The sequence below is a fragment of the Lissotriton helveticus genome, chromosome 2_1 (genome assembly GCF_964261635.1).
Source record: "Lissotriton helveticus chromosome 2_1, aLisHel1.1, whole genome shotgun sequence".
NCBI lineage: Eukaryota > Metazoa > Chordata > Amphibia > Caudata > Salamandridae > Lissotriton > Lissotriton helveticus.
The window spans coordinates 760,990,946-761,018,344 of record NC_136059.1 but is presented as its reverse complement, the minus strand read 5'-3'; positions in this window follow the sequence as shown (position 1 = coordinate 761,018,344).

The window sequence follows — 27,399 nt, the reverse complement described above, 5'->3', positions numbered from 1 at the left end:
CTAAATACACGAAACGGACTAGCGCCGCAGGGTGGTGTCTAAGCACGCCTGCAAACTACTCACGTATCGAACAGACCCGAAAAATTAGCACAACTTGATAGAAAGTGATCACCCTTAAACCAGACCGGACGAATGAACCCATGTCACGTATGATGCGAAACTGTGAGGGAATGTGTGTGTGTGTGACTGAGGCGTGGACCCAACTGGTCAAAGGACCGAGAATGCGAGAAAGTGCGACAAAATGGTACCTCCTTTTTTCCTTCTTTCCTTTTCTCGAAGCACGTCCCCTCTACCCTGTCTAATGCTCAAACTGCATGATTACAAGATTCTAACGCGGACTCGTGAATACCCTTTACTGTGTAATGCCCTAAATAGCCTTTCTTGAATACACTGCCACCCTCTCTGTTGCACGTGTACTATTTAGCCTGCCGTTGCACTCTCTCTCTCTCTCTCTCTCTCTCTCTCTCTCTCTCTCTCTCTCTCTCTCTCTCTCTCTCTCTCTCTCTCTCTCTCTCTCTCTCTCTCTCTCTCTCTCTCTCTCTCTCTCTCTCTCTCTATTTTTCACTACCACTCTTCCGAGTGGTTAGCCCCGAAATTGGCAGATTGCCACCCCTAGCACACCTCCTAATTGGCTTCAAATACCGTCAGTATTTGCACAAACGCTTGTCTTTAATACAATCACCCTGAAGCCGCGTCATTACCTCTCCTTTTCCACTAGAAGTCAATGAACCCAGGTTGGGCCGTAAGGGAAAGGACAGGTAAGACGACAGAGGTTCCCTAATCTGACCCGAAATAAGGGGACTACATGTCAAACGGCTCCTATAGTATAAAACAAGGACCTCAGAATACGCGACCCTCCCCTCCCCGAATTGTCGCAATACCCAAACCGGAAAAGTGACCACCCCCGTTACCTCCCCTGTCTATGTCCCTGGTTGTTTCCCATAAAACCCCTGTCCTTCCTAGTTAAGTAACCGGGCTGTAAAAGGTTACGTAGGACCCAGAATGATGTTTTACAAGGTTAACAGACTAGACCAAGGTAAAGAAATCATCAAAATGAACCCCGCAGTAGTTGAAAAGCAGGATGCACCGATAGAAAGGAAATGTTTAGCCATGTTCGTCTCTCAGCAAAATACCTGTGTAGTACCATGTTGACGACTCACTGTACCCTTTTGTAAAATGCGAAACTCTAGAGAACGGCATATCTTTGCCAGATTTGTCTCCCGAAGGTGGGTTACCATCAGATGAACTGTCATGCCTGTAATAAATAATTATGAAGGAAAGTCATAGTAAATCCAACAGGTCCGCCCCCGGTCATTCATATGCCAGTTGTGAACATTAAATATAACGGACATTTTCATTCTTTGCCTGGAGCTGGGAGAGAAATAGACTTTTTGATTATCTCCATCTGCAAATTTTCTAAAGACTGTCTTTTCAAACTTGTTTAAGGGTACTGCTGTTGGAGGAGAGAAGGACCGGATGTGGGAGCACGAGGCCTGACTGCAGACTAAGGAACACCTGCGACATAAGCCAAGGCGAGACCACGACTGAAAAGAGCTGCAGGACGAGGCACTGTTTCTGACAACATGAGAAGAAAGGGTCGACCTGATGCCCCTGCTCGATGTCCAGTACTAGTCGACAAGTCCCCGCTCTCTGAATTCGGTCACATGCTCGCCTATTTGAAGTCTCTCGTTCTCCTAGTTTGTTCCTAATTTGGCCTTGCTCCATCCCCCTTTTTCCTCTGACCTACCCTATGGACTGTTTTGAACGCTCTTCTTCCATCGGAACTTTCTGACAATCACCTCAAAGGACACAGGGCGAAAAGGACCTTTCCGACCAGAAACGCGAGGAAAGGGTTGTGCCCTGCAACGCAGAACTTAGAACAGAGCTGGACTCGTAGCTCCACCGCCGGTGCTCAACAGCGCCAACGAAAGACCACAAACAACAATGAGAACTCGTAAACTTCGAACATTTGACATCCTCAATCACCGTTTTTTATGCCTCATTTCTCTCCCAGCCGCCATTGTATTGATCCTGCTCCAAACCGAATCTGAAATATGTATTAACCTGCCAGTTCACGTTATGATATGTACTTGCTGCTCGCCGTTTTTGTATTACATTCCTATGACTTTCCTGCTGAACAAGTTTATCAAAGTTTATCAAATAGACCCGCCTCCTGAAAACTAGAAATGTAAAATGTATTGTTTACAACTCTTTTCCACCTAGGGTTCCTACCGTTTTCCTTCTCATGCCCACCACAATAGACCCGAGTAGAAAATGAACCAGCAAGATGTCTTGAATATGTTAAAGGGAGGACTGTGGAAAATTAGTGCGTTTTGGTGAACATTATCTGCGCCATCTTGCCTCTTCCCCTGATGCCACACTTTTGTCGTGCGCGCCCGCCATTTTAAGATGCCCCGATCAGAACAAACCCTTTTGCATGCCGCTGGCCCCTGACATAGCCCTTTGCCTTCGCTAAGCCTGCACGCTGACCACCCCCTGCTTGCACCTGCCTTGAGTCATAAACCCCTCTTCGGCGCTGCTCTGCCCCAGGCCCTCATCCTGTTCCCAGCGCGACACCTCCCTGCTTTCCTTTCATGATCTCCGGCCCTTAGATGCAAACCCCCTTTTTCCCCGTGTGCCCGTTTTTTCCTCCCCGTTCCCAAGCCGACACCCAGCTCTGCCGATACCATCCTTGCCCCTCCCCGTACAATAGAAAGCTTCCCCCATCAAAGAATCCCCGGGTTGATCAAAGCCCCCACCCCATGAGACCCGATCAAACCCCCCCCACATTCCGTGAATCGGCGGATTATCCAGCTGCGCGATGCTCATCACCTGTTGTGACTAGGGTGGGGACTTCAACTGTAAATGTGTGTGGGAACGGGCCCCAAAGGGGGATTCCGGGTATGTCTTTCCGTATATCAAAGCTTTGTCACATGTATGTAAACTGTAATAAAAACCATAAACACTGTATATAAGGGGCCAGGCCTCAAACGTAAGTTAGAGCACCTCAGAACGATACCTTCTGTCCGTTTCGTTGTGTTCTCCTCCGGAGAGAATAAAGAAAACCTTGTTTCCTGCTTTCCAGTCTCCAGCGCCTGCCTCTTCATTTGATTTAATAACTAGAGGGTCACAGAGGCAATACCGCCGGGCAAATATCGATTGTCCCCGACCCGATTCAACTTTTTACAGGAGATGCGTGTTCCGAAGTTTCGAGAGTCCTGAAGAAAATGAAACTTCTTATCATTGATGAAGTAAGCATGGTGTCAAATATAATGCTTGCTTTTGTGCATTTGAGAATGCAAGAAATTCTTAGAACAGACTATGATGTTTTATTTGGAGGAAAACATATTATTGTTTTTGGAGATCTTCTGCAGTTGACTCCAGTGAAAGGACAACCTGTGTTCAAAATGCTCACACATGAAGATACCAGGAAGTGCCTAGGAAGCATTGGAAACGTTAATATATGGTTAAACTTCAAATATGCAGAACTGCTTCAAAATATGCGGCAGGCAAAGGATGAAGATTATAAAAATATTTTACAAGATGTAAGAGTAGGAAAAATAAGTCAACAAGGGAAAGAAGCTTTACATGGATGGTTAATTTCTAATTTGTACCCAAATGAAAACATTCTTCCAGAGAATATTTTTAAGAAAATTAACGAGAAGAAATCTGCCATATGTTTGATGCCTACTCTGAAAGAATGTTCCATGTTCAACAACAAAATGCTGAAGTTAGAAAATGAAGAGATAGTGAAACTGGAAGCTATAGATAAAATAGAGCATATGGGAGCAACAATTATTTTGTCAGAAAATTTGAAATCAAAATTGGATTCATTGGAGAAGACTATATCTAAAACTGCTGGTTTTGAAAAGACTCTGAATGTGTGTTTAAATTGTCGTATTATTTTGAGAAGGAATTTAAATGTTGAAAGAGGTCTGGTAAATGGAGCAATGGGTCATGTTGTTGGTTTTGTGAATTACAAAAATAGAGATGGAATTGAAATTTTAAAAATTAAATTTGATGGCATTGACGAAATAGAACAAATTTGTCGTTGTTCAGCTAGATTTTTGCTTGTGAAAGACTTATATGTTCGCCGAAAACAGTTTCCTGTTTGTTTGGCATATGCAGTGACAATTCATAAATCTCAAGGTTTAAGTGTATATAGTGCTTTGGTGAACATTGGAAGTTCTGTGTTTAAAGAGGGTATGGCATATGTGGCATTATCACGAGTGAGAACTTTATCAGGATTGTACTTGATTGAGTGTGATGAAACAAAGATTTGTGCTGATCTAGATTGTGTTAAAGAATACAATAGGTTAAGAAGAGAGTATGCTCCACATTTGCCTCAATATCCTCTGATTGAAAAACGTGTGGTAGGCCGAAAAAGAAGAAATGAGAGTAATTGCAGTAAGGTAGTAGCAAAAAGACAAAAAATAGATGAAACTGTAATTGTAAGCAGAAAGAAAAATGATTCTGTTGAAGATGTTGTCGGGTTTCAGTTTGAAAACAGTTCTGGTGTCAACTGCTATGCTAATGTAGTAGTTAATGTTGTTTTTTTTCTTCAAAATTTACAAAAACAGATTTTCGAAAATCGGGAACAAACATTGTGCTGTTTATTGAATTCTGTGTTAGAGAAATGTAGTAGTGATAGAGGAAAAATATAAAGTGTTTCAGAAATTAGGAATCTTGTAGACATATGTTCAGGTCAAAATCAATTTTCACAGATAATTCAGCAGGATTTTCAGGAATTTTTAATGTATACGTTTGATGTATTGGAAGATGAATGAGTAGATATAAAAAATCTTTTTAATCTTTCTTATCAATGGCAACATGACTGTGATAACTGTGCTTCATCAAGTACTACTAGAATAGACAGTGAAAGATTTATATATTGTGTACTTATTTATCGTCCCCCTCAGTCCACCCCCCAATTTCTTACCTCTATTGAGGACCTATTGGCCACCTTAGCAGTGAATAATTTGGCAGTCCTGGTTCTCGGGGACTTAAACTATTGGCCGAACGACCCTGCTGAGGATGTAAGATCTAAGGAGTTTACGGCCCTGCTTATTAGCCTCAACTTCCTTCCCCAGCTTGCTACGCCTACTCATATCCAAGGCCATCAACTTGACCAAATTTGGACCCTTAATATCCCTACTAACTCCCCCACCATCTCGCCTTGTCCCTGGTCAGATCACTTCCTTATTTCTTTTGCACTGGACCTTGGACGGCCGCCCAAACCTCCCCTGCCCAAAAACATCTGGGTTAGAAAGTGGGACAAGGCCGACCTTCCCGGTGTTTGCTCTTCCCTTGTAGCATCTAGCCCTGAGCTTAGTGATCTATCCCTCCCTACTCAGCTCACAGCCATCAACAACTGGTTGTTAAAGGCGTGCAACAGCATTGTTCCCCTCAAGAGAGTGATCATTAAACGCGCCCACGCTGCCAACAGATGGTTCACTCCCTTCCTTAGGGACAAGAAGTTGGCGGCGCGCAGAGCAGAACGAGCGTGGCGGCGCACCTACTGCCCCCTCCTTAAAGCAAATTATTGCCTGGTACTCAATGAATATAAAAGGGACATATTAAAAGCAAAAACTGAGTATTTCTCTGGTAGAATCCTGGCAGCGGAAAATCAATCCAAGGAAATATTCGCTACAGTACACGAGCTCGCTGCTTCTGACAGGGTGATTTTTAAAATCCCCCCGTCTCAAGCACTCTGTAACTCCCTTAACTCCTTCTTTATTGAGAAGGTAGCTCTCATCAAGGCCAACATCCCTCCTTCACTACCGACATCGATCACTGTTCACCCGCTCCCTTCTGCTCCACTCCTCACCCAGCTTCCTCCCCTGACACGAGAAACCCTCCTCCCCTTACTGGCCCGGGTAAAATCGGGTTCACCTCAGGACATCGGCCCGGCATTTGCCCTGAAAGAGATCTTTTCTAACTGCTACTCCCCTCCACTCACATTAATCAATCATTCCCTCAAAACTGGTATTGTCCCAAACGCCCACAAATCAGCAGTTATTATCCCGATCCTAAAAAAGGCGGGTGCCGATCCATCCCTGCCGGCTAACTACCGTCCCATTTCCCTTCTCCCTTACCTGGCGAAGGTCTCAGAGGCTCATGTTACCGGGACTCTGAGCTCCTTTGTAGAGTCCACTGGCCGCCTTTCCTCTCGTCAGGCGGGCTTTCGCCCGCTGCACTCAACCGAGAAGGTGGTAGTTTCGGTGATGGACAAATTGAGGGAGGGCATCGACATCGGCCTCCCCCAGGCCCTGGTCCTGTTAGACCTGTCCGCCGCGTTCGACACGGTGGACCATGACATTCTGTTGACCCGTGTCGAGGTGGCGGGCATTGGGGGTACGGCCCATGCCTGGCTCCGGTCCTTTTTAACGGACAGGGAGCAGGCCGTCCATCTGGCCGACTTTGCTGCCCCCCCTCGGAGAGTGACCTGCGGCGTCCCCCAGGGTTCCTCCTTGTCTCCCCTGTTATTTAATTTATACATCTCACCCCTCATTTTTTCTTTACAGCAGATGGAGGTCTCGGTGTTCAATTACGCCGACGACCTCCAACTTATCTTCAACCTCTCCCACTCCCCCACTTCTGCCCAGAATTTCCAGAGGGTCATGCTTTTCATCCAAGATTGGATGAATTGCAACCACCTCAAACTGAACCCCGACAAAACCGAACTGGTTTTGACTGGGGGTGGCTGCAGTCCTTGGTCCTCTTCCTTCTGGCCCCACTCACTTGGCCCCCCTCCCCTTCCGGTTCCTAAGGTCAAAACCCTGGGCATCTTTATCAACTCCCAGCTTTCCCTTCACTCGCAGGTTAACTCAGTGGTGTCTTCCTGTTTGTTTTCCCTCCGCACCATTCGTAAGGTTTCCCGTTTTTTTTCTGCTCCCGCCCTCAAGCTCATTCTCATGGCCATGGTGCTATCGCGCCTTGACTATGGGAATGTGGTCTATAATGGCGCCCCAGACTATCTGATCCGCCGGCTTCAACTGATACAAAATCAGGCTGCCCGCCTGATTTATGGTCTCCCCAAATTTCACCATGCCACCCCTCTGTTGCAGTCTCTGCACTGGTTACCGGTGAAGGAGAGGGCCCTTTTCAAGCTGGGCTGCATCACTTATCAGGCTAGGTCGGGGACTGCCCCCGCTTTCCTTTGTGAAGCTATTTCATCTTATCTTCCGACCAGAGAGCTCCGCTCCGCTCACCAGGCTCTCTTCTCAGCCCCCGCTTCAGGAAGCAGAAGTCTGGGGGGGCAAGATTTGCGGTTCTAGCTCTATCCTTTTGGAACTCGCTCCCTCTTGCCCTCAGAGCTTCAACCTCCTATCTGGAATTCCATAAACACCTTAAGACCTTCCTGTTTTCCAGATCCTTAGCAGTCTAGCCTCCCTCTCTGCCTCTATTGGTTCACCGCCGCCTAGCGCCATGAAACCGTCCCGGTAAAAGTGCGCTTGGTAAATATTTTAAAATTCAAATTTAAATATTTGACTTTACCAGACTGCAAATCAGTGCCTTTTAATAATCTAGTTAAAGCAGCTGATCACAATATGGTGTGTACCCAATGTAAGTCTACAATGCTGTCCACATTATTTCTACAAAATTATGGTCACTATGTCATTTTACTGTTCCAACGATGTAGACCTGATGGAACTAAATTGACAACTTCTATTAAAAATTTCGTGGCTTCTCAGTTATCGATATCAGGAAGAACCTTTGCAACTGTAGCTATTATTTTTCATAATGGTCCTTCTACAACATCAGGGCATTACACATGCTATTTAAAAACTTCTAAAGGTTGGACCCAATGTAACAACACTCATTTGACTTTCAAACAACGTTTGCCTTTTGGCTTTATAAATTCATACCTAGTGTTTTTACAGCCAAAATGTAGGTAAAAGTAATTGGCATATGAAGATGGGAGTAGTTTATAAAGGTTATTTTGCTGTTTAAAAATATATTCTGAGTAAAAGTGTTCCAGGCAATATAAAAAATTGACTTGTCATATAGGTACTGTAATTGGATCTCCTAATAAGTGAGGTTAGTATTATACAAAATGATGAACATGAGTGAGTCAGAGATGGTTTTACAAATATTTAAATGTTGTGAAAATGTTGTAGAGCCTTTCTTTCAGAACGTCGGGAAAAAGATAATTTCAGAGTGCCTTAGAATTAATTTGAACAAATACTCATACATCTGACACTATTTGGCCAAATGGAAAGGTGCAGGAATGAGTAAAGAGTCATGACTGAAAAAAGGAGTATATGAAAATATTGAAAATATTTCAGATGTTCTTGGAGCTTTTCTTCTAGAAAGTCGATGAAATGGATTTTTAAGTGAACAGCAAAGTACTTTCCAACGCGAAAAGGACCACCATGATACAGTATTTGGCCTCAAGGAAAAGTAAGTCAATCTAAGATTAGCGTAGATTTGTGATTTGTCAGTATGTAAGTTTTTTTTAAAAACACAATTTTTTCCCGCTGTCATATGATGAGTAATTTGAACTCACTCTTTTAAGTGAAATTCAATATATTCTGAGAACAGCAAAAATAAACTTTGTAACATGTTGTACAAGTTATTTTATACTTTGGATTGTGTAAATTAAATTGTATTCCATTCTCTAACATTTACTTTCCTTTTTCCATCCTCTTTCACCTCTTTTTACTCACTTATAATGTCTTTCTCTCACTCTCTGTAACCCCCGTTCCCTTACTCCACTTCTTTGACAATCCCTCATTTTCATTTCAACTGTGTGTATCCCGTCTCTCCCTTGCATAACTTTTCAGCTTTCAGTCTTTCTGCTTTTCTTTTCTTTTCCGTATTTTCCTCCTTTGCTCTTTTAGTAATTCCTGTTTACTCACTCAGCAGTATTATTGCACTCTATCACTATAAATCACCCACTCTCCTTAGCTTATCTTTGTTTGCTCCTTACTTTTGACCTCTTCTCTCTGTTTTTCGTTCACTACTTCTATGTCCTCAGTGCCTCACTCTACTTGTGTTATGTTCACTTGTGTTTATATACCTTCTATCACTTCTTTTACAACAACTTCACTGCTCCTTTCTCATCGTTCTTCATCCCATTTCTTTTACTCTGGTTCCATTACTATCCTTCATTTCCTTTCTTTCAATGTCCTTCTCTTTACTTTCATCACCAAATTATTTTTTCTCAGTACCACTGTTTTAGTCGTCTTCTCCTCTCTTTCCTTCTTTTTCATCACTTACTCATTTCCTTTTCTCACTCATTGTACTCCACCTCACTCAGTTTTTCTCTTAGTGTGTCTACCTTATAACTTCCTCAGTCCATTTCCTTCAATCGTTGTATATTATCCTATCTCCCTTCATCCTTTCACTCTATGACTGTTCTTCACTTACTCTCAGTTATCTTCTATTCCTCATTCTTCTAAATGCATCCTTAATTAGACTGTTTTCTGTCTCAGTCATTATCTTTTTACTTACTTCTGTTTCCTGATTTAGTTTTGCTAACTCACATTGTTTTAGTATCTTTCTTACCTTCAGTTCATTTCTCTGTTCTTCTCTCTCTTTTTCTCAGTGAATCTATATGCCTTACTCTTTGTAATTTGCTCTCCTTCTATTTCTTTTTCCCTCTTTTTGTCCTTCTACCTTAGTTTATTTCCCTTTCTGTGTTCTTCACTCTAACTTTATTTCTAAATAGAGTGTTATGATTTTTAACCTCTTCATTTGTATCTTTTAATTTAAAATACATATTTTACTAATTATAACTGATTTTGTCTTCTCTCTTTCACAGATACCAACTGTAGTAAAAAAAAATAAAGTTAAATTTATTATATGGTAAGTATGACTAAAAAAATGTAGTTTGTTATCACCCTTTGCTTTAAGGTCACTAACATTTTCTCAATCTACCTCACTCCTGTGTTTTTACTCTGCTTCTCTCACTTATTCTTATTCTCCATGTTTACTCCCCTTTCCCTATTTACCCTCTCATATTCAACTTCTTTTGATCCCTATTCTTTACTTCACTTACCCTCTGTTCCCTTCCTTTGCTTCTTCACTCATTCTCTTTTTCTTAATTATTTACCTTACTCCTACACATATACCTCATCCCCCTCCCAACACATACACACACCTGTAACATACACCCCACACACACACCACACACATACCTCATACACACAAAAAAACCTCCCACACACACTCCTCAAAAACACACACACATTCCATACACACACATACATCGAACACATATACACCCCACACTCTTACACTTCTCACACATATTTCACACACCCTCATCTCTACCCACACCAAAACACTCCACACAACCACACCCACAGACACACCTTACACACCCACACTCCGACCTACACCCACTGACTCCCTGTAAGTCACACACACTGCATTACTTATCTTTTTTTGCTGTTTTAACTCAAGCCCATTCAGGTACTGTTTCCTTTACTCTCTTTGTCACTCCCCATGTGTTATCCTAATTCAATATTTCTCCTTCTTTCACCCCTCTTTACTTATATTATGGGTAGCGCACCGGGGAGCGTAACAAGGGGAAAACCAAGAGAAACAGTAAAATAATATTTTAGAGTGCTTTGAGGTAGGGTAGCTGCTGTGTTGTGTGGGTGATTTACTTACTGCACTCCTTCCACTCCTTTTCTCAGTCCCTCTGTTCTCACAGTTCCTCACAGTTCCTCACTCCCGTTCACTCAGTCCGTCTCTCTTACTGTAATTGTCTCTGTCTCTTCACTCTTTCACTACTTGTTCATTATGCTTTCTCCCAAAAGTTCAAGCACACTACGATATTTAAATTTCTTTGCTGCTTCAATTATTCCCTTTCTGTTACTTCTTCTTTTCTTCTTTCAGTTTTTTCTCTCTGTCAATCCACATGTTTTAACTTTAGTCGATTTTATCCATCTTATTTCATCCCTCTTTAGTTATGCACACTACTTTTTTCTCTCTCTCCCTCACCAGTATTTTTTAAATCTGGTTCCGTTATTACCTTTTATTTGTACATCATTTTTTCTCTTTCCTTTTACTCTTTACAGCCACTCACATTCTTCATGTGCCTCTGCTTTAGTATTCTTCTTCTCTCTTTCTTTGTTTCACAGCCTTATATTTTTTTTCATTTTCTCTCTTACACTTTCTTATATCTTTTACACTGTTTTACTATGTATTACACAGTACCTCTGTGTTGCTCCCTCTTGCTGTCTGTCTCTTAACATTACTCTCTCTTTCTCTTTCTCTTATGCTCTCCTTCTCTTGTTTTTTTTTCCGTTTTTTTTTTATTGCGCTAACGGGCCGCTCACCGGTGCGCGCACCGGGAAGCGAACCCATTTTTTTTTTTTGGAAATAATTTTTATTGTAGTCACGCATGTACAGGTCGATACATGTAGTAGTTGCTTCATAAAATCGAGCAGATACACAATATACTTCGTCAAACAGTACACAGCCGTCATGCCCACAACCCGGGGGTTGGGCGGCGATGTTGTCTCAGCTCTTCCATGCCTGACGTTCCAGAATGAGGAGTGGTTAGTGTCCGGAATGTGTGCATAACTACTTTTAGAGTCCTACCAAACTACGCGCTAATCCCCAACTCCCATCCCCTGCGCAAAACCTAAAACTCCCCTCCCTATCCCGTCCCTCGCACCACCCCCCGCCTAAGGCCACGTTACAGTCATTACTGGATTGCTGGCGCCAGCCCCCCTGCATACCTGTTGCTCCTCGGGCCTCAGCCTGCCTCCTCCGCCCCAGCCGCCCCGGGGATCCCCTCCTCGTCCTCAGCCTCGCTGTCCCTGAGCGCCTGCACCATTACTTCCCATGAGGTCGCGGTGTCAGCTGCTGTCTGGCTAGGGGTCCTGCGCGCAAGCTGGTACCTATGCGTGCTGTCAGCCGTAGCCCATTTTAGAAATTCCTGCCGCCACCTCCGCGGAGTTGGCCCCACTGTCGACTTCCAGTTTCTAGTGATCTCCCTCTTAGCCACCATCAGTCCCATGTCGATAAACTTACTCGTAAGTTTGTTTTTAGGGGTATGAGGAAACCAGTGCAAAAGACATTCCGCCGGACCATAGTCTATGGATCTGTCAGTCACCTCATTCAGCACCTCCCCAACTTCCTGCCAATAATTCCGCAGGGCTGGGCATGCCCACAACATGTGCACCAGCTCGGCCCCTTCTGCCGGGCATCGGGGACAGGTCGCCGTCTCATCGCCAAAATACCGCCTAATCCTACCCGGGGTCATGTACGCCCTATGCAACACATAGTAGTGGATCAACTGAAACCTAGCGTTTCTCGTGCTGTTGCGAGCCCTACGGACGAGCTGTGCCCACGTCGTGTCAGGTACGTCCCTTCCCAGGTCCGCCTCCCACTTGGCTTTTAGGGATGTGAGAGGAGGGATATTCTCTCTAATCATTCGACCATAGAGGCACGTTACCGCCTTGATCGTGCCCGCCGCCATCATGGTGTACTGGCACGTCGCTGCCGTCCCAGGTTCCTCAAGTCCCGCACCCCAGTGGGCCTGCATCACCCTGGTCACTGCTGCATGAAGCAGAAATCCCCCTCTCGGGATGCCGAAGCGTTCCGTTAGCTCCTGGAACGGGAGCAATGCGCCGTTCTCAAAGAGGTCTCCAACCATCTGTATTCCTGCTTCCTCCCACTCCAGTAGGCGCGACCAGTCGCCGCCATGTGGTAAGGCCGTTAGCATGCCCAGGGGGATCTCTGGCGCATATGGGCGCTGGACACCCGCCCTCCTGTGGGCCCGGTTCCAACATTGACGGTACGTGCGCTGCTCCAGCGACAGATCCCGACTGTCCAACCGCTGCCGGAGGACTATATATGCCAGGACGTGTCTGGACGTCCCCCGCAGGCTGGCTTCCTCTGGGCCCCGAAACACCCTCGCTACCTCCTGCGTGAAAGCTTGCAGTTGGGCCGCTAGGTAATAAAGCTCAAAGTCCGGCACCGCCAGACCCCCCTCATCTTTCGGGCGAGAAAGCGTGGCCAGCGCCACTCTGCACCGTCCCGCACCCCAAATGAACGTCGTAATTTGAGATTTAAATAGTCTAAAGAAGGAGCTAGGTAGCCTAATTGGGAGCATCCGAAAATAGTACAATAATCTCGGTAGGGCAACCATCTTCAATAGGGAGATCCGGCCCGCTACCGACAGTGGCAACGTGGCCCAGAAGGCCATGCAGCCCTTCAATCCGCGTACGCAGCGCCCCAGGTTGCCCTCAAGCAAGTCCTCCTGCCTATGGTAAATATGGACCCCCAGGTATTTAATACAGGTAGGGTTCCAGGCCACCTCCGACCGGTGCAGCGGCTGGGCAGCGCCCTCCAGCAGTGGGAACAAACTCGTCTTGGGCCAGTTGACCCGTAGGCCCGACATCTCCCCGAAGCTCTCCAGTAGGGCCTCCGCTCTCTGCAAGTCCTCAACACCGTCGCAGAGGAATAGTAGTAAATCATCGGCATATAGCGAGATGAAATGTTGCCCGTCACGGGCCCGCACTCCGCGGATGTGCCGCCCCGTACGGGCCGCAGCCGCCAGCGGCTCAATAGCCAGCGCAAAGAGAAGCGGCGAGAGGGAGCAGCCCTGTCGAGTGCCTCGCTCCACCGGGTAGCGTATGGACACCGTCGGTCCCACCCTCACCCTTGCTATCGCCCCCGCATATAGGACCTTCGTCCAATGAATGTAGCCAGCTCCCAGCCCAAAGCGCTCCATGACAGTATAGAGGTAGTCCCACTCGAGGCTGTCGAAGGCCTTTTCAATGTCGACCGAGAGCACCAGTTCCGTCCCTGCCCCGCCGTCCAGCCCGTTCATGAGACGGACAAGCCTTCTGATGTTTATTGTGGTGTTGCGCTTTGGTATAAAACTGTTCTGGTCGTCGTGCACAAGCCCCGCCATGTGAGGTAGGAGCCTCGCCGCTAGTATGGAGCTGAGGATCTTATAGTCCGCGGTGAGCATAGAGAGTGGTCGATAGGACGCTGGGTCGCTACCCTCCCTGTCGGGCTTCAGTAGCGGGACCACCAACGCCTCCCGCATCGACTGTGGAAGTCGGCCCGTCGCCTTGGCCTCCTTGTAGACGGTCAGGAGTCGTGGTGCCAGTGCGTCCAGATATTTGCTATAGAATTCTATGGGGAGCCCGTCTATTCCCGGCGATTTGTTCCTTGCCATGCGCCGCACCGCCGATCGTATCTCCCCCACAGCAATGTCCGACCCTAAGTCTTTCGCCTGCTCATCTCCCAGTCGGTGTAGGGGTAGGTCAGCCAGGAAGGGTTCTACCAGCCCCATCCTGTCCCCTGGGGCACTCTTGTACAGGCCCTCGTAATATTTCCGGAAGCCGTCGACTATGCCCAGTTGAGTGTGTTGTAGCACGCCCGCCGCATCCCTCAGTTGAAGTATGGGAGCGCATCTTCTTGTGGGGTTCGAGAGCCATGCCAGGAGGGTGCCCGCTTTATCGCCATCAACATGGGAGCGCAGCACATATCGCTTGTAGTCAAAGGCCCGGAGCCTCTCCACTTCAACAGCTACCGCCTCCCTAGCCGCACAAAGTATCTCCTGGAGTTCTGGGTGTCCAGGCCGCCCCCTTTCCGCCTCCCTCAGCTTCACATCCGCCTTAGCCAAATCACCCAACAACACTTTCCGCACACCTACATAATCCTTGATACAGATACCCCTCACCACTACCTTAAAGGCGTCCCATTCCGTCGCCCTAGAGGCCGCCGTCCCCTCATTCTCCGTGAAATAGAAGGCCACACCCTCCGCCAGGGCCTCCCCGAAGAGGGGATCCTCCAGGGTCTCAGGCCGCAAGTTCCAGAGCGGAACCCTGGGCCTCTCTGCTATCCACGCCAGTCGAACCAGGAGTGGATTATGGTCCGATATCATCCTTGACAGGTACTCCGATCCAGTGACGCATGGTAGCACCCCCCGGGAGCAGAGTATCGTGTCCAACCGGACATGCAGATCATGCAGGCCAGAGAAAAAGGAATAATCCCTGTCAGTCGGGTGCTGCCCTCTCCAGACATCCATAAGCCCCCAGCTCTCCTGCCATTCCCTCCTACCTCTAGACAGCCTGTAAACTGGAGAGTCATGTAGAGGGGGGTGGGACCTATCCAGCAAGGGGTCGGCAATGGAATTAAAGTCGCCCCCCAGCAGGACCGGGCCCGCCAGGGAGTGGGCCAGCGTCCCTGAAAGCGTCGCGAGGAAAGCCAACTGGTCCGTGTTTGGGGCATATATACTAGCTAGCACTATATCCCTACCTTCCAGCCTCCCCTCCGCCACCACATACCTCCCGTCCTGGTCAACCCATTGACGCGTGAGCTGGAAAGGTGTGCCTGCTCTAAACCAAATGAGTACTCCCCACGCATAGGCCGAGTAGCTTGTGTAAAAAACCTGTCCCCGCCACCGCCTTTGCAGCGCCGCCCCCTCTTGTCGTGTAAGATGCGTCTCCTGCAGCATCGCAATGTGTACCCCCCTGCGCACTAAAAAGGCATGCACTTTGTGTCTGCGCTGCATAGTATGTAGGCCTCGGACATTCCAAGTAATACAGGTCAACCCATTCACATTAGCCATTGTCCCAGCAATCCGGTCGAAACACTCCCTCCAGCTCCAGCCCTTCGACGGTGGTGGTGCCCCCCCTGAACAGAACAAAACTTCTCAACTGCCCTTCCCATGGTACACCCAGGGTCAACAATTTCGAAAAAAGTAAACAATCCCCAACTGTGGAGCCCCCCCCCTCCCCCAGAACAGGCCCCAATATCGAGATATCAGTCCCCATCCAAACTCCCACACCTGATGACCCAGGTCTCAACTACACAGCCGTAGCTGTGGGTGCCTTAAGGGCCTACGGAGCGCGGCTTCGTCCAAAGGGGGGCCACGCCGCCCAGCTCCCCGCCTCCTCCCCAATTCCCAAGAACCACTCAGCCCTGAGCCCCTTGGTGTGCCCCGACCCCCGCTATGTACATAGGCAATGGTTCCCCTCTCAGCCCTTCAAACATTACCCACACAGCAATGCCAGCAGTTCATATATTCAGGATCTCGTCCGCCGTCTGCGGTGTCACCAGCGGTCCCTCCGTGCGGTGAGTCCCCGAAAGATCCGACTCCGAGCCAGAGGCCGATACAAGAGTGTCCGAGTCCGTGGCCCCTCTAGACCCGGGGCCCTCCGCCCGTCCGAGCTTCTCCACTTCCAGCAGCGCTGCCTGCCGTTCCGCTTCAGTTTGGGAGGTTGTCGGACCCAGCTTCCCCCGCCCTCGATTCCACAGTCTCCTCGATTTCCTCAGCCGTTTGGGCGAGCGTTCCCGCTCCTTCTCCCGCTCTTCTCTCGCCTTGGCGCCGTCAGTCCCGGCCTTGTATGATTCCCACCAGTCCCAGGCTTCCGCCGACGTTGCAAAGAATATCGCCTTGTCGTCCACTACCACTCTCAGCCTGGCTGGGAAAAGCAAGGAGTAGGCCAATCCTTCACTGCGCAGCTCCTTCTTGATTGTGAGGAAGGAGGCCCGTTGCTTCTGCGTCTCAAAGGTGAAGTCCGGGAAAAGCGTGACTCTACTGTTCGCTATCTGGAAAGGGCCATCCTCTCGAGCTTTCCGCAGGAGCAGATCTCTGTCCTTGTGGTGCAGTAACTTGGCTATGATCGGTCTGGGTGGGAGCCCAGGCTTGGGAGGTCCCGAGGGGACTCTATGGGCACGCTCCAGGGTGAAGAACGGCGAAAGCCCTTCCGGGGCCACCACTGTTTTCAGCCATTCCTCCATGTAGGCCACCATGTCCCCCGTCCCCTCCGTCTCTGGCACGCCTACGATCCGCACATTACCGCGTCGGCTTCTATTTTCTGCGTCCTCCGCCCGCCGCTCCAGGGTGCGTATGCGGTCTAGGGCCTCAGTCAGCTTACTCTCCATCGCCTTGTGTGCCGGCGCCAGGTCTTTGAACACCACCTCCGCATCCTTGACCCTGTCCTTCAGCTTGTCGTGGTCCGCCCGGAGCAAGCCCAGCTCCGTCGCCACCTGCGCTATATCGTCATGCAGCGCGTTTCTAGTGGCCGTTATGGCGTCCAATATCCTATCCTGCAATCGCTGCAGGTCAGTCTGCTCAGCGGGGCCCCCTTCTGCTGCATTCGATTTCGCCACTTCCACCACCTTGGTTCCTGGCTTCCCCATAGTAGCCGGCCTCTCCGCCCACGCCTTATGCGGCTGCCTCCTGTCTCCGGGCCTCCACTACGTGGCTAGCTTCTGCGAGCTATGGGGCCCTGCCGTATCCACACTGCGCCCCAGAGGTAGCGTCCGCCGTGGTGCACAATCCCTGAGTACTGTGGAGGAATGGTCACTCTGCTCCTGAGCGGCGTGGTGGGTTGGTCACTCCACCGGGAGTCCGGCGCCGCCAAAGGCCCTTCTCCGGCCCACAGGCTCCACCGTTATGCCCCCTTGTGCTCCGCGGGCCTCCGTTGCAGGGGCGAGGGGGGGGCCCAAACTACACAGCGCCGTGCTCCGTCCCCCGTGAGCCCCCTCTCCGGGCGTCCCCCGCTCACCTGCCGGCTCTCGTGGCGCTCAGGGCTGGGTCGAAGATCCGGGTCCCACCTCCTCAGCAAAGGAGTCTGGCCGCAAGCTTCGCCCGCAGCGGCTCACCCGGGTAGTCTTCCCCGCCCGCTCTTGCGATCGCTGCTCACCGCAGCCGGGGTCCGAGGATCGTCCCTCGCTGTGTGGGGTCCGTCGCTGGCGGCAACCGCGCCTCCCCTGTGTGCGCCGGCAGTGCGTTCTGCGGCACAGCCCACCGTTCTTCAGGGCTCCGCCGCGGCAGCCATCTTGCACGGCGCCTTCCTACCCTCCGCTCCAGCGGCCGCAACGGTCGGCTGTCGTACACGGCGCTGTGACGTCGCTGGCCGCCCAAACCTCGTCCAGCAGGTCACCGCCGGTCACTCTATCGGCGCCGGGGCACACACGGACCCTTCGGCCCTCCTTTCAGGATTCTCGTGGGGAAGACGCACGGAGCCCCGAGCTCACGCCGCCATCTCCCTCGGCGCTCAAGCCACGCCCCCCCCCGGGAAGCGAACCCATGAGAAAAATGAAGTCAAGAGTGCTAAAAATGTTAGTCATTTTTTTCTAAATGGGAGGTAGTTCTGAAAAGAACTTTTTGTTGTTTTATATATTTTTTATTATTTTTCTGAACATTTTTTTTTTTGATTTTTTGAACACTTTTATAATTTTTTGGGTGTTTTTTGGGGGGAACAACAAAAAAAGGAATTACAAATGGCTCAACAGGAGCAAAAAAAAAAGATTTATTGCTTCTTCTTTTGGTTACATTGTTGGTTTTCCACCACATTGCTTATTAAGATCACGCTTAGTTCCATATAGCACAGTGTCTTGCCACAGAAGACACATACAATTTTGATACTGCCAAATTTTTTTGAACATTGGGCACCATTTGCCGTCCTTCAGGTGCTGCATGTGATACTTTGGCAGAGGAGGTGCTGGGCTGTGGATTCTTCTGATTTTGCGCCATGGCACGAACCTCTGCTTGAGCAAGATTATTAGGATGCAACCTTTGCATGTGGCGCATCATAGTATAATTGCAGAATGAATATTTCTTCTTGGAATTGCCCCTGGAAAGAATATCTCCGCAAATAAGGCACTTAACCTTAGGGGCATTCACTTTCTTCTGCCCAGGAGGGTGGGAGAAGAAGTCCCAAATACAATGCACTTTTATGTGACTCTGTCTTGGCTCTTCAGGCAAAAATTGCCTGGGTTGTTCCTCCGCCTCCTGTTCTTCCTCCTCATCCTCTTCTTGTTCAGGGACAAGGAACTGGGATGGTGGTCCTTCCTTTCTAGGTGGTTGTGGTGGTGGAGGGGGTACACCAGCTGCAGCTACTAATGATGCCATTGTCAGAATCAGATACAGGTCTTCCTCTCTCAAAGTAGAAAGTCAGAGTGAGGAAAAAGGTGGGGGCTTTCATCATTTGAAAAAAAAAAGTGTTCTGGACCAATGAAAAGTGTTATTTTCAAGTCACATGATCCAAGCTTTCATCATTTGGAAACCAAAACTGATCTGCACCAATGAAAAGTGTTATTTTCAGATCACATGACCCGATGCGCTTACGCTACGTGCCCCGGGGCGCGTCGTGTAAGCGCGTCATGACGTTGCGCGATCGTATGCGATCGCGTGATTCCGGGTGCGCTTACGCAGTGCGTCATATGATGCATCACGCGACTACGCGAAACGTCATGATGTTGTTTTTGTTTGCGGGAATAGCGCTCTCGGGACGCTCCCCGGTACGCGCCCCGGGGCACGCCGTAACATTGTGCTTACCCGTGCGTTCACCGGTACGCGCCCCGGGAGCGCTCCGGGGCGCGTACCAGGGCAAACAATAAAAAATAAATAAAAATATTTACACTATTTAAAATTTGTTATAAAAATTATTACTTTCTTACCTATAGATATTTGCTATTAAAAAACCTATGAAATTCACTGAAAAAAACATAGTGTTCACCCCAGTTATAGTTAGGAATTAGCATTTAAAAAACCTAATAAATTCACTGAAAAAACCATAGGTTTTACACCAGTTATAGTTAGCTGGAAATTTTACTCGCACAAAACCATTGAAATTCCCACGTTATAGTTAGTTGGACTCACTATAACTTGCGCGTGCAATGCACTGCTGATGACGTCACATATTACATCACTGATGACATGGTTTTTTCAGTGAATATATATATATATATATATATATATATATGGTTAGTGATCAAGGCGGCAGGAGCCCGTCGAAACGCGTCTAAGCAGAAACTGAAGTAAGGAATAAATACGTTTGAATTGAAACTCACGAAGTCAGCGCCTTCTTTAATCAGAAGATTGGTTTGGTAAAAAATATATATATATATATATATATATATATATATATATATATATATATATATATATATATATATATATATATATATCAATCAAAGCATGAGCCCAAATTCGAAGACAGGCCACAGGAAGGTAGGTTTGAAGCTCTTTAGTAGTAGCTGCACATCTTGCTGGCAAACCTCACAATCACGAAGACACATCACATTTAAAAGCCATACGCGTTTCAGGTGTTTGCACTCCTTTCATCAGTGGCGTTGTTACTTAAAGGTCCCTGCCATGGTGGGCATGGCTACCAAGAGCCTCCTGGGATCTGTAGTGCGTAAAGTTTTTCCCATGTGGGCGCACTGTTTCATTCTTGCCGAGTAAAGCAAAATGTAACCCATGTGGACTGATGCGAAGTCCTGACCGACGCTTGCCTTGCTTTATAGATGTCACTACGAGCTAACGGGGCGCTCCCTGCAAGGCACGTCCATTATCCTTCCTCCTGAAAGTTCAATCACCCGATGGTGACCGGACAGGTCCGCAGCAGCGGCGGGCAGTCTTCCCGACTTGGAAAGCCGGTGTACATCAATCAAAGCAGGAGCCCAAATTCGAAGACAAGCCACAGGAAGGTAAGTTTGAAGCTCTTTATTAGTAGCTGCACATCTTGCTGGCAAACCTCGCAATCACGAAGACACATCACATTTAAAAGCCAGACGTGTTTCAGGTGTTTGCACTCCTTTCATCAGTGGCGTTGGTGCAAGGCAGTCATGAAAGCACTGTTCATTACGCACTCGTGTTACTTGAAGGTCCCTGCCATGGTGGGCGTGGCTACCAAGAGCCTCCTGGGATCTGTAGTGCGTAAAGTTTTTCCCATGTGGGCGCACTGTTTCATTCTTGCCGAGTAAAGCAAAATGTAACCCATGTGGGCTGATGCGAAGTCCTGACCGACGCTTGCCTTGCTTTATAGATGTCACTACGAGCTAACGGGGCGCTCCCTGCAAGGCACGTCCATTATCCTTCCTCCTGAAAGTTCAATCACCCGATGGTGACCGGACAGGTCCGCAGCAGCGGCGGGCAGTCTTCCCGACTTGGAAAGCCGGTGTACATCAATCAAAGCAGGAGCCCAAATTCGAAGACAAGCCACAGGAAGGTAAGTTTGAAGCTCTTTATTAGTAGCTGCACATCTTGCTGGCAAACCTCGCAATCACGAAGACACATCACATTTAAAAGCCAGACGTGTTTCAGGTGTTTGCACTCCTTTCATCAGTGGCGTTGGTGCAAGGCAGTCATGAAAGCACTGTTCTTTACGTACTCGTGTTACTTGAAGGTCCCTGCCATGGTGGGCGTGGCTACCAAGAGCCTCCTGGGATCTGTAGTGCGTAAAGTTTTTCCCATGTGGGCGCACTGTTTCATTCTTGCCGAGTAAAGCAAAATGTAACCCATGTGGGCTGATGCGAAGTCCTGAAGGACGCTTGCCTTGCTTTATAGATGTCGCTACGAGCTAACGGGGCGCTTCCTGCAAGGCACGTCCATTATCCTTCCTCCTGAAAGTTCAATCACCCGATGGTGACCGGACATGTCCGCAGCAGCAGCGGGCAGTCTTCCCGACTTGGAAAGCCGGTATATATACATATACCAAAAACATAACATTTATGGTAAAAACATTCCATTTTTAATTAAAACATAAAACTATTTAAAAATATTTAAACTTAAATTTCCCACTCCCGTCAATGCAACAATGGGGAAAGTGTTGGGTAGTGGAGGTTAAAAATTATTATTCCCACTCCAGTGAGTTCAACAGTAGGGAAAGTGTTGTACAGCAGAGAGATACAATTATTATTCTCACTCCAGTGAGTGTAACAGTAAGGAAAGTGTTGGCTAGTGGAGGGATAACATTTACTATTCTCACTCCAGACAGTGCAACAGTAGGGAAAATGTTGGATTGCAAAGGGTTACAAATTAGTATTCCCACTCCAGTCAATTAAACATTAAAAACAAACAGAGTATCAACAACAACAAACAAAACAAAATATATATATATAAATGTTAAAAATTTAAATACAACTATATGTAATATTAAAAACTTTAAAAAAACATATTATAATGTTATATACATATCATATATTTAGAAATTATTTATAAACAAAAACATTATTACATACATTCATTTTATTTACCTTCTACCCTAACATCACACAATACATAAGCCACATCTAAATTAAAAATAAACATACTTCCATAATTAACATAATTAATTATCAATTAAATAAATGTTATTGATTAAAAAACAAACTAAAACACTTAAACACTAATTAACTTCCCACCCATTACCCCTATAAACCCCACAACCCACACCTACAACTAATTATACAATTTCCATATTTAATTTTCAATTAATAAATGAATATCAATTAACAACTAATTATTAATTGATTAAAAATACATAACTTCCTGCACTTCATTCCTATAAACCCCACAACTCGCACCTAAAATTAATTACACAATTTCCATATTTAATTTTCAATTAATTAATTAATATTAATTAGCAACTAATTATTGATTAAGTAAAAATAAATGACTTCCAATCAATTACCCCAATAAACCCCACACCGAAAATTAATTACACAATTACCATAATTATTACCACTTAATTAATATTATTTTACAACACATTATTAATTCATTAAAAATAAATTACTTCCCATAATTAACACTATACAATCTCAAATAAATACATATTAATAAATAAAAATATATAATGTATTTATTATAATTAAATTACTTCCCTCCCTATTACCCTATTAACCCACAACCTGCTACGGAACTAAAAAATGCAACATTTTATTAAAATAAAATCGATAACTGCTAAAAATGTAACACTTATATTAAAAAAACATAAACAATACTTATACATAAAAATGGGACAATGATGAATCTGGGGATAGTTGTTTAAAATATCGATTTTTTCAATTAGTGTTATGTTTTTTAGTATATGTTTTAAATGCATGTGATGTATTTTTATGTATAAGTATTGTTTATGTTTTTTTAATATAAGTGTGACATTTTTAGCAGTTATCAATTTTATTTTAATAAAATGTTGCATTTTTTAGTTCCGTAGCAGGTTGTGGGTTAATTTTTGCAATTTTTGCATTTGGGATTCATCATCCCAAATGCAAAAATCGCAAATTGTGAAATCGCAAAATTGCGAGGTATTGCATTTAAGGAATCTCGAGATTCCTTAAATGCAATTCATTATCCATTTCTGAATAGCGAATGCGCTATTTTTGGCCGCTATTTACCGCGAACTCTGACTTCGTGGTAAATAGCGAAAACTTAGAATAATGCACTTTAGTGCGTTTTTCTAAGTTGGATGTTACACACACACTTGTCCTTTGGACATGTGTGTGCGCAACATCAGTCTACCTTTACATTTCAGGGGTGCTACAGGGTGTGCTTTGGACACCCCTGGCACCCTTGAAATCGCATCCTTATTTGCGATTAGCAAGTTGCTAATCGCAAATAAGGAATGACTCCCCATTCATTCCTATGGGCCTTTGGGCCCATAGGAAATAAGGATGCGATTTCAAGGGTGCCAGGGGTGTCCAAAGGACACCCTGTAGCACCCCTGAAATGTAAATGTAGACTGATGTTGCGCACACACATGTCCAAAGGACATGTGTGTGTGTAACATCCAACTTAGAAAAACGCACTAAAGTGCATTTTTCTAAGTTTTCGCTATTTACCACGAAGTCAGAGTTCGCGGTAAATAGCGGCCAAAAATAGCGAATTCACTATTCAGAAATGGATCATGAATTGCATTTAAGAAATCTCAAGATTCCTTAAATGCAATACCTCGTAATTTAGCGATTTCGCAATTTGCGATTTTTGGATTTTTGGATGATGAATCCCAAATGCAAAAATTGCGCTTGCAAAGGGCCAGATTCTGAGAATCTGGCCCTTTGCGAGCCGATTTTTTATTTTGCTCCCCATGCCAAAGGAATGGTGGATTCAACCCAGATATCTTTACTGGGGGTTTGATTTGCTCTGCATTCCATCCATCATCTGTGTGTTTTTTGCTTTCTCTCCCCAAGTGTGTTGGGTAAGCCCAAGCGTGGGTCCCGGCTGACTGTGCCACTGGAATTAGGCTAGCATGGCTGATGAGGGGTGATGGCCCTAAACCGGTCACAGGATGCGTATGTCCAGTCCAAGGAGGACCTGGCTTGGCAGTTCGGGCTGGATGTTCCCCTGAGGCACAGGGTCTAGACTGATTTGCATATGGCTGGGTCTAAACTGGGGTGGCATGGTGAGCAAAAGAACAATGGATTGCACTCAGATCTCTTGCCTGGGGTGAATGTTTGATTTGCGCTGCATTGCATCCATCATCTGTGCGTTTTTTGCTTTCTTACCCTAAGTATGCTGGGTATGCTCAGACTTGGGTTCTGTAGTCATCGTGCCACTGGATTCAGGCTAGTCTGGCTGATGAGGGGTGATGCCCCAAAACTGGTCCCAGGATGCTTGTTTCCAGTACAGGGTGGACCTGGCTTGGGTCAAGACTGATTTGCATATAGCTGGGTCTGAACTGGGTTTGGTGAAGTGAGCTAAATAAGAATGAGGGATTCAGCATGGATCTGTGACTGGGGGTGAGTGTCTGATAAGTTTCAGCACTCTGTCCATCATCTCCTTGTGTTTGCATTATTCATAAAGTAGGCATGGCCATTTGAATATGTGGTTATTGTTCAATAACTGAGTTTGCCCATTGTTGAGTATGAAATCTGTTTTGCACTGCAATAAGACTATTAACAAGAAAGCGCTTCTGCTTCATCCAGATATTGTCAAAGAATTAGTGTACTGAAGTTTACATTTAGTTTACATTTAGTACTGTAGCACTGCTGCTGTTATGCATTCTGTGCTGCTATTTTGTTCAAGCCTCATGCACACGGACACTTTCTGACTTGTTGATTGCTTTTTCTCCTCTTTTGCAGATACGATGTCAGTGCGAGATTGCCAGGAGAAACTGAAGACTTGCTGCTGTTTGGGGATGCTGCGGGAACAGGGCTTCAGGAATCAGGTAAATCTGAAACACAGGAGAGGTCCTCATCCAAAGCACCAATTGCCTAGCAAAGGCGTGGTGGTTGGGTGACGCTTTTTATGGAGTTTAAGTCAAAATGGCTGCCAAGGTTATGATAACTCTCATGAGAGGCCTCACTTAAAAAATTCTAGTCTGATTGTGTCATTGTGCTGAAGTGGTGCGCATGCATCATTATGTTGGCCACTAGAGATGCATGTATTACGGCCATAAGTGCTATTTACTGGTTTTACTAAGCTTTCAAGGCAGACATGTGTTGCAACATACATATCATGCACAAACACTCATTATCATTTATCTTGCCATGCCTTGCATCTCCATTCATGTACTCCATTCATGTACTCATACTGCCCAAAATGTATGTCCTAGCGTGTAAGCTGGTATGTGTGACCTATCTAAGGTTACATCATGAGAAGCTTTGTGCTTGTATCTGAGACTTGATTGCCTGACCAGGACAGTTCATTGCAGGTGACAAGAAAATACCGAAAAGGGAGGTATGAGGAGTTTTGTTTCACAGTTCGTCCTTGGGTTGCGACCAGAGATCAGTATGAATATACAGCAGAATGTTATTTGTTGGCAGATGAAACATTTGGAGGAAATTCTGATGTATGCAAAATACTGTAGTGATGAGCAAGAAATGAATCTGAAAAGACTTAAAGAGAACTTCATGCTGACTCAGTCTAAGCTGGCTCAAAAGGAATTTGATAACCAATCACATGGAGGGAATGTTGGTGGAATGCAAGGTGTTGCTTTTCTGGTTGGAGGTTAAATTGCACGGGGAATTGGTGTTCCACAGGGTAGAGGTTTAGGTGTTATGGTAGATCCAAATTCTGAAGTTGACATTGCAACACTAAAGAAATAAACTCCTTTTCACAATAGCAACAAGCTCAGGCACTGGAAGAGAAAATGTAGACAGAATTAAAAATGGAGTAGTGATGGGCAAATGCAAGGGATAAATCAAATGCAAATTCAGAATGCTCTGGTTTAGATTCCAGTCCAATGATTGCAGATGCCAACTCAGTCACAAGTTCCTATGATGCAGGTCCCAGGAGCTGCCATGGTCGCACAGAATATGGGTAATCCAAGTTTTATCATGAAGTAAGTATTGAGAGTAAATTCAAATCCATTCCAAAATCAGAATCTGTTTCAACAATTACCCATGGTGGAGAATGAGAGTTTAGTTTCTGACAATTCAAAATGATGGTCTGATGAGGGGGGTTGAAGATTGCATATTTGTTTCAGTCTTACATGTAGACCGAACGTGACCATTTGCAGAAGGAGAGGTTAATGACCACTAAGTGTAATTTGTCATCGACACAGGTGCTATCAATTCCACTGTTAAAAAAGCTGGAAACCCAGACCTTTCACCCTCAGGACGGAAGATCCAAGTTGTATGTGTCACAAATAAACAAATAACTAATCCTGTTTTGGAGAAAGTGCTTGTAAAAATAGGTTCTTTTGAAGAAGAGCACCAATTTGTGGAATGTGATTCAAGTCCTGTAATCTGTTAGGAAGGGATCTTTTGTGCAAGTTAAATTTCTCTATTTATGGCACACTGGATGAGATGAATTTCAAATGAATGATAAAGATGTTGAATTGGAAATGGCCCGTCAAGAAACAGCAGTGGGATTATATCCTGTAAGAACGGTAGTGGATCTACTTCCCAATTTACCCAGATACTGTTAAATCAGAAGTATGGTATTTTTCAGGGAAAGACATTGGACTAATCAAAGGTGTAAAAACAGTCCGAATGACAATAAAGCCAAATGCAATTTTCCCGAGAACACCACCATGTAATCTACTACTTGAGACAGTGGTTGGAAAAACTCCTGTAGTTGAAAACATGCTGAAACAAGGGATTTTGAAAGAAAATGTTGGAATTCAGTGCAATTTGCCCAAAAGGAAATATAGAATTGCACAGAGCTTTGAAAAATGTACAATATAGTTGTCCCATGACATCCCGTGATACCAAATCCAGAAATATTATTTCAGATTCCTTGCACTGAAGAATAGTTTACTGTGTGGATCTCCGCCAAGCCATTCTCTACATCCCCTTGCATGAGGACAGTACATTTGTGCTCTCATTTATAGTTAGAGCTAGAGTTTTGGCATGGTACTGAGTTCCACAGGGGTATACAGAAAGTCCTTCCATATTTATTCAGATCGTGAAAAATAATTTTGAAACTCTGCATATGCCTTGTAATTCAGTTCTTGTACAGGACATTGATGGCCTGCTTACAGCATGAAGTGCACAAGAAGCTTGTAAACAGGACACAATTGTTCTTTTAAATCATTTAACTGAGAACGGACACAAGGTGTCCCTGAGCATATTACAATACTGTCAAAAAGAAGTCCTATATTTAGGAAATCTCACTGAGAAGGGAATGAAAAGGGTGTCACAGGAAAGAATGGATACAGTTCTGAAGATAAACCACCCACTCAGAGAGAGGTCCGGCTGTTCATGGGGATGATTTACTACTGTAGATGTACTGTAGATAGTGGATACCAAATATACTGTAGA